Source organism: Lutjanus erythropterus, chromosome 20 (genome assembly GCF_056507025.1).
Source record: "Lutjanus erythropterus isolate fLutEry1 chromosome 20, fLutEry1.hap2, whole genome shotgun sequence".
NCBI classification, from domain to species: domain Eukaryota; kingdom Metazoa; phylum Chordata; class Actinopteri; order Lutjaniformes; family Lutjanidae; genus Lutjanus; species Lutjanus erythropterus.
In genome coordinates, this window is record NC_139336.1 from 3,071,570 (window position 1) to 3,080,975 (window position 9,406).

Sequence of the window (9,406 nt, forward strand, 5' to 3'; positions counted from 1 at the left end):
TTGAAACAACAAGAATAAAGTCGAAATGTCAAGAAAAAAATCAAAGTGAAAGAGAATAATGTGAAATGTTTTCTTTGAACACTTTCCTGTCAGCAATAAATTTAAGCTGTGTTGACTCAGCGTCTGTCCTCAACTGACTGAACCACCTGATTTACAACCAAAGGATCTGTTGGTAATGTCATGATGCTAAAGAAACCACTGTTATCATTATATTTACAGAAGGTTATCCAAACATATTTCTTCTTCTATGGTTCCTTCCACTTCTGAACCACTTTAATAAGCTGCCTAGGGGCCGTCCCCAAACTGCACACACGAAAATTGTCGGCAGTGAAGTTATTATGATGAACTAAAACTAAACCTAGGTATGACAAGCATTTTAGTTAACTGAAATAAAATAAAAAACAGACTTAAAAAAGAAAGAAATTAAACTTATAGAAAGGATATTGTGTAAAAAACTAAAATTAGGGCCACAGTAAAGGCGCTTAAAAACAACATTCTGCCTCAAGAGATGTCAGCAACATTGATGGACTGTCTGAGGGGTATAAAAGGGCACCACCTGTACGCAGTGGGGCACCAATGTGGCAAAAATCATTATGCACTTAAACTGAAACAATTCCTGGTCTGGATTAAAACTGTTTTATTGTACAACAACTACAACAACTCTGTAATAAAAACACATAGGGAACAATTCAACTTTTTAAAGAAACATAGAAGCCAAATAATTTTCTAGTATGAAGGGCAGCACTTTATGACACTGGGTTGTGTTTTCTTCACTGGAAGGGCAGTTCAGAGGGCACACATTTTGTCCACGAGAAAAGGAACCCCAGAGGACATTTTACCTTATTTTCTCCAATGGAGGGCAGATTCAGGGGGCATTTTACCACCTTTTGTCCACAAGAAGGGCACTTCAGAGTGCACCCTACTACTTTATCCACCATAAGGGCATCCAAGAGGGCACGTTTGTGTAATTTTTATGAACAGCAGGGCCTTGCTCCCCCAAGAGTCCACCAGTGGTCAGAAAATGACTATTTACTATGTAAAAACATAGTGAAGTGTCCTGAGGAGAGAATGAAGTCACACTCTGTGTAACTATGTTGGTATTAAAGCTTCTCTGTTTATCTGGGATGGCTGAGCGAACATCTACGTGCATGAACATGCTTATTTAGCCGCCTGGTGAGTAATTTTCTCTTATTACAGCTGAACAGTCACTAAAATATGTTTCTGAAAACATTTGAGGCAGAAATAGTCAGTGCTGTCACAGAATCATGATCCATATTTGATCATCACTGAATAGTTTGACAGTTTGATCTGAGTTTTGGCTGCACACTAAATTAAGTTTCTGAAAACATTTTACATAATAAAAACTAGACTGAAACAATATATATATATGTATATATGTACACACATACACTTTTGTCACATCCACTAAAACTACATCTCTTACCAAATCAGTCATTGGATATGGAAAGTGTTTTGTTTGTTTGTCTGTTTTTTAAAGATATTTTTTAATTTCTTATTTTGAATGTATTTGTTCTGTATAACTTGATGTTTTGTGATGCTTCATAATTTTACTCCAGTTCTCTCAACAGTGGTGGACTGTAAAAGTGAAATCTATGACAGCACTGGTTCTAATTTTATTATTTTAATACAGAAATATGATATGATTACTGACAGTATTTGAGGTTTTTCACCACTGTCTGCTTCTTTGACGTCTTCAGTGACATCACTTCTTCTCATCCTCAGCTCACTGAAAGTTGTTGAATCGTATTGTTTTTGGACTCTGAACAACTTCCCCTCTCTCACTTCCACCACAGAACCACACCGTCTGACTGAACTGTACCGTGAAGTAACTGTTTTCTGTCACAGTCACATGTGTGTCACACTTGTTATTGCTGTCAGCTCTCTGCCCACCGAGGCTATTAATCTCTGTGAATAAACCTGTACAACTGAAAGGAGGCGTCATTTTCTTGCGTCAGGCAGGGAGGGCGCTGCTGTGCCGTGTGTCTTCATACAGGACCCTGTCATGGAGGGTTAGGGTTAGTGGTCCTGGTGAAAGGCCACCATGTAAAGGGCCAAACATTTCAAATAATTCTGCAAATGGTCACAACATTGTATCACATATGCAGGGTTTTTGGGGAAGAATCAACAGTGTCAGTCTTTAGCAAGTGAATCAGCAGGAATGACTGGCTGTCATTTAGTTTTCATTGGTTGAAATGACACTGACATGTATAAATGTTCATTCAAGATCTGTAAAACAATTTTGACATGTTACAGTTACAGATATCAGTAATTCTCTTTTCACTAGTAAGAAAAACAGTATCTAAAATTAAATTCTGACTAGTCATGAAAGGAATTGTTGAAATCTCAGTGTAATTATTGATACAAATATAATTTTCATTAGTTATTAGTCAACATGTCAGTAATTTCATTTTGACTATTCAGAACTGGATTTTAGAAATCTAGAATTACATCTATGATATCTGTACTGTAAGGACAAGTGTAGATATCTACAACGAAGCATTGTCACACTGTAAAAAAAATCATACTGGAAATTAGAATCAACTTATCTTTTTTTTATTTATGTAAATATACACATTTTATTTGTTCATGTTAATTAAACACTTTCTAGAATAAATTCTCAGAACAGGTCAGAACCTGAACAGAAACATGAGTTCTTTTGACCTGAAGTGAGTTGAATGAATGTACTGTGCAGAGTTCATTCAAATCATTAAATTAAGTTTCTAATGAAACATGATCAGCACATTAGCAGACTTCCCAGCATGCATTGTTTGAGAGTTAAAACCTTTCTTTATTATTATTATTATTATTATTATTTTGTTTTATTTATTTATTATTTTTTTTGAAGAAAACCTATATGATGAAAACTTGGTGTGTGTCTCTAACATACTTTAAGATAAGTCATGGTTGCTTGTTTCCACATTAATGAAGAAAATGTGAGCCATGATGGTCAGTACTGAGTTCAGACCATAGTTCCTTACACTCAGAAATAAAATAAATTCTCTGGGAGCAGTTTCACATGTTGTTTTTGTCCCGGTGCTGGGACAGTGTCCCTGACAGGAGCAGCTGCAGGAAGTTCTCTGTGTGAAATGAAAAACTGACTGTTCAAACTGAGAAATGTTTCAGTCTGACTGAAGAGCTGTTGATTCAAATCAATACTGTAAGTTCATTAAACATATTTTCTCAAATACAGATGAATTAATATCAAGTTTATTTAACAAGGAAAAATAATTTGGTTTGAATAATTATCCATCAAAAAATTAGCTTTACTTGTCTTTTCATATTCAGTCAACTTAAATTATTAAAGCAGCCCAGACACTAACTTTTTCTGAGTTAAAACAAATAGTTTATATTTATAGTGTTGAATGGCAGATACACTGAAAAATAGTTGAGGAAACTCAGAATTTCAAGGCAGCATACTGCAATAGACTTTTGAGTTTTGAGCCCAACTCAAACTCTTAAGTTTTGAAATAAACTTTCAAAAGTTCTGCTGACCTCTAATCTTTAAATTTATTGCAGTACATTGCCTTGAAGTGCTGAGTTTTCTCAACTTTTTCCTTTTTACAGTGTAGCATTAATTAGAATTCAACTAGTCAAAATTATAGTATGGTTATGTTGACTTGAGTGTGAATAGTCAGAGGTAAAAGTTGAAGCTGGTAAAAGGTGACCAATGTGGACATTTAAACTATGTAGGAATTAATTTTTGATATCACAAATTAATATTTTGATTAGCGGGAAATGAGTTGTTGATCATTAATTAAAATTGCAACTAATCAAATCCCCATTATGGATACATCAACTTGGAGATATAACACATCAAAGCTGAATGATAGGTATGGACATTTCCACTAGGGAATTAATTGCTAATATCAAGAATGACCATTTTGTCCCATGAGAAATGAATTGTAGACATCTTCATCTTCATCATCCTGCTTCCTTCAAACATTTGTCATGTGGTGCAAACTCAGGTGTGATTTCAGCTGAAAATCAAATGAATCCAAATCAAATCAACACTGTTGAACTAGTTTATTTAACAGCTGAGATATACAAGCATAAATATTTTTTTTCACCATAACATTCTTTCAATGGATGCATCTACAAATAAACAACTACTGTACAACAACTCACATACTCATTCTGCATTCTCTGTCACTTACAGCTAGCATAATAAAATAAAATAGAAATATATATACTGAATACACTTTGTAAACTATGCCACCAGTTACCAATATACACTGTAGCCTTCAGTTTGTTTAGTGTAGTAGTTCTTGTACATTTCAAGTTCCACTGGTGATCTGCCTCCCTGCCTGTTGCTCAGCACAACATACAGTAAAGGCCGCTTTAAGACATTGGAGCGTTACTTTTCACTGTACAAAATATGAAAACACACAGCCACATGGTGACATCATTCTGTGTCACCACTTTATGCATATATGATATCAGAGCAAAGAGTCACATACACACTTGTTGAGCCAGAGCGGAGGAGGAGAAGGAGGACAGAGGGATGGACTGTAAATGTTCAGTCCATCGTCTCCTCTCCTCCTGCTACGAAGACACAGCGTGAGTTCAAAAGCAGACGTGGTGCTGAAGTAAGGCAGCTGACAGGAAGCAGCCTGAAGGTCACAAACACACAGTCCAACATGTGAGTCTGCACTTGTACCAGAGGCACACACAGACTGTACAGCACGTTGGTTTGTACAGCAGGGGAACACATCCTGCTTTCGATTACAGTACTTTCCACATTAAATACTACAGAATGAGGAGATCCTGATCAGACTGGATCTCTCACTGCCCAGAATGGGTTTAATCTTCATGACAATCAGCTGGGGTTTTGCCTGAGCAGCGTCTGCAGCTGAAATGGAGGATTTTTAGCTTTCTGTTTGTCACCAACAAACTGCTGCTGCTGACGAATCAGATGGTCATCAGAGGAATCTTTGTATGGGCCCTGAAGTGTTCAACAGCAAATAAATAATTTAAAAAAAATCTAATATATACATAAAAAATAATTTAAGATGTTCAAAATATGTCATCATCTAATAATACTCCAATTGTCCAAATTTTATTACTTTTTATTTCATGTCACTGTTAATGACACTTCAGACAATCCCACGCCCAAGTTCAACAACTGGGGCACGTTCAGTGTGAAAAGGGTTTGCACTGCTTTGCAATGGTTAAAAATGGTGCGCTTTCAGGCATGTTTTCTCTCACTTGGTGGGCGTGTCAAAGGTGTTACCCAATCAGCAGCGACGTGTATATAAACACTGCTGTATTAAAAAGGCACTGCAGTGCAGTGCATTCCCGTACACAACGGGATGTTCAACACACCACCATTTCTGTTTAAATAAACGTTTTGACAGGGCTGAACATGACCCTGCAATAAAATGCAGCCAATTAGCTTCTGTTAGCTCAAACAATAACAACAGTGCCATGGTTTAACTTAGCAGGGCTGCTCATGTTATATACTGTTTATTAGCACTTCTGTTGTACACTGAGTACTGTCCAACTATAGGAGGTGTCCATCTTGGTTTTCTGACTTATTACAAGTAACTCAAGTTTGATGTCATTCCGAGCTCTGACTTCCGTGGTAGAACGCAGCATTACTCAGCATCAAAATGAAGAGCCAGTGTGAACTGACGCAGCTAATGTTAGCTGCTTAATTCACAGCTAAATCTGACAGGTTTTGACTCTGAAGATGTTTGTTACTGTAAGACACAACACTGCTAACACTGGGAGTTCATGCTAAGTAAAAATCCAAGCTGGTCTAGCTAGTTAGTTCGCTAGATAGGCAGCATGAGCAGCCTTGTTAAGCTAAGGCTAAAAACTAAAGAGGTTCAGTTACTGTGTCTGTGTACCTTCAGTGTTTATTTACAGCAGCAACCTCTAGTTGGTTGATTCAAATTTACTTTGACGTTGTTGGTTAGTTAAGTGGCTTCATTTTATTGCAGTTGTCCACTTGCTAGATTCAGAGAGGCTGGGGCCATGTGATTGGCTGAAAGGTGAGAGGGTGGTGACAACACAACAAATCACATGTGTCACTGTGAAAAGTGACATGAAATAAAAGCGTTATTGAGAAAATGAAATTCTGAAATATAAGATATAAAAACATCTATAATAAAATTAAAATGGTATCAAACAGAAATGAATGATGACAAAACATTCCCTAATTATGAGTTTAGTTGAGAGTTTTCTTAAATTATTTCACAAATTCTTGGTCCATTTCTATATTTTACACAATGTATTCGTGTGGTTATTTATTTACTGCTGAACACTTTGGGCTTCCATAAGTTTGAGGCTTTAAAGTTAAATTTTAAATCACATCAGTCGTTTCTTTCACCCAAAAACAAACAATGAGCCTCAGTTTTTGCACCAAGACCACAGACTACGGTACTCTAAAAGCAAAAAGCCACCTGAATAGAATATATTCAGCACAACCAGCAGATCAAATTCAGTCAATAATCCTTTTTTGCAAAAATAAATAAATAAATACAGTAATACATTGAAAAAACAAAAAAACAAAAACAGGAATTAAAGCAGAGTACCTTAAAGTGCATTCAATGTCCCACAGAATCCACCTCTTAGAGTATTTAGGTATATTTTCAGAAGAGAGGCTTGGCACACAAGGCACTCATGGGAATCTGTGACCATTTGACACAGGCATCAGTCATGATAAGAGTGCTGCCTCTGCTTAGATGTCCTGCCATGAGACTTAAAGGAGGATTTATTTACATCATACAAGAATGGAAAATGTCCTTAGCTGAGAAGCTGGTTCATTATTCCTTAGATTCCTTACAGAGATTCAACAGAAGGTCCCTGCTGTGACTAACAGTTCCATTTTTCACCTGACGGCTCATGTTAAACCAAACTCTCTTTTGTTGCTGCTGCTCTCTTTCAGAAGCTGTCACTCAGTTAACAGGTAAAAGCTTAACAACAGTCTTATTATTCTGTACAGTAAGTCTGCTGTCTTCAAAGCCCTATCAGATCTGTTGACTGTGAACCCTGTCAGAGAAGAAATAACATCATCGTCCTCAGACAAATGAAAAGCTGCATTCATTAGCGCTGCTCAGGTCAGTTCACACAGGGGTTCTGCTGCTAGCCTTTACTGGTTTGGTACGACCAGGTGCTAATGTCTGTTCACTGACATTATAAGTTAACTGATGTTATAAACTTTCTAATAATGTGCTACTGTTTTGTTTTCAGTGGTTTTATCACAAAAATAAAACAAGTAAACGCACTTCACCCAACCAGGAGACACATTTGTTGTTTACTGCTTGCGATCACATTTTTGCTCTTTAAAGCAAAAGACTGAATGTCAATGTGAACGTGAGTTGTTCTTGTTTAAAACTCAGCTTGGTTAAGGAAGAATGTGAATCATACTGTGATTATTTGGACAGATATTGTGATGATGATATGAGTCACAGTTTTAGTGGGAATACTAATTTTTTTCAACTGGTTTGAGTAATTTTTTTTAAATAAAAAGAATAAATAAAATTCCAGCGTCTGAAATGTGAATATTTTCTGTTTCTTTACTCCATTATGACAGAAAACTGAAAATCTTTGTGTTGTGGGCAAAACAAGACATTTGAGGACGTCATCCTGGGCTTTGAGAAACACTGATCAACATTTTAAGCAATTTTTGGACATTTCATGGACAAACAACTACCTGATTAATCAAAAAAAAAAAAAAAAAAAAAAATCTACAGATTAACTGAAAATGAAAATAATCATTAGCTGCAGCCCAACTTTCTAATAATGTGCTTCTGTTCTGTTTTGAAGTGAATGCACTTCACCCAACCAGGAGACACGTTTGCTTTTTCCTGCTTGCAGTCACATTCTGCTCTTTAAAGTCAACAGACTGAACGTCAATGTGAGCGTGAGTCTTTTGTAGGATAAGGTGCAGTGTTCAACATGCACGGTGCAAACCGCCACAAATTTCAGCAGCATCTAAAATAACAACTGGCTGTGAAGAATGAAAGAACGGTTTCAAATAATTTTTAAATTCATGCAGTATTGTATTGCATTTTATTTGTTTAACCTTACTGTTTTCTAACTTTTAGACAAATCAACTGGTCTAAATTTAAATATCCTTTTACAACTGTAATTGACAGTAGGGCTGAAAGATATGCAAAAAACAAGAAAAGATTATGATTGGTTAGTGATCGGATACTCAGTATCAGTATGGATTGGAAATCAGGGAAATAAAAAAGTATGATCTGATATGATCCACTAGTCTAAACTATTGCATAAAATTTAGTCTAATCTTTATGCTGTAGAGAGACAAGTGTTACAAGTAACAGAGATGAAATTTATTTTAATTTTGAATGTTTGACAGGTGCTGACTAATAAAAAATGCTGCTTAAGGTTCTGTGTGTGTGAAAAAGCTTAAACAAAAGTAACCAGTTGTGTAAGTGATTCATAATGGCTGTGTATGTGTAATGGCTGATGTTTTTTTTAGATGGCTACATTAAGCAAAGTGTATCTATTAAAATGGTATTAATTTATTAAAGGTATCATTGACAGCTTAGTTGTTTAAGGGAGGGGAAAAAACAGTATAGGCCGATACTCAAGGCTGCAGTACTGATGTCGGTATCAGACATGAAAAAGTGGTATTGAGCCAACCCTAATCTGGAGAACATAATTCGTAGGCCATTGCATCTCTGTAGCTCAACAAAGCTTCTTTTATAATAGCAGGTTGTGACATATTTTTACCTTAGTCAGAAAACTGCAGCTTCTGTGATCTTGATATTGCACTTTGCCATGTTGTGATTTGATAATATTTTCATTAACTTGTCAGTCATAATCGCCAGGTTCGTTAGGAACATCCCTACTTTAAAGCAACTGACTCTGGTTCAACCAATAGGAAGACAGTCACTGCACATTTGCATAAAGGACATCAAAGTGCACTGTCAGACTTTTTGACAGCTCAGACTCTACTTAATCTACAATTTAAAATTAAAATGATGGTTTCTGGATTAGCACAAGCAAACATAAATCAAGCCCTTTCACCTGCTCTTTAAAAGTTAAACCCCTCTGTACTAAAGTGATGGACGGAACAAACAACATAATAACATTGTGCTAGTCCTGGATCCTTACCAAAAGGGGGGTTAAAAACATAAAGGTAACACTGGAGGAAAAGGCGGGGGGTCAAATTACATAATCAATTTCTCGAGTGTTGATGTATTCAGGCATTTTAATGAAACTGTGTAACTTACATTCAGGCCTGAGGGGGAGTTGGAGTGTCCACAATAGAAAGGTTCTGGGCAGAATTAAGGGAAATTCTGAAAAAGACTAACACAGACATAAAACTGTAAATAAAGACAAAGGCTCTTGAACTCTTGACACCTAGCTGCAACTGAATATGTATATATATATATATATATATATATATATA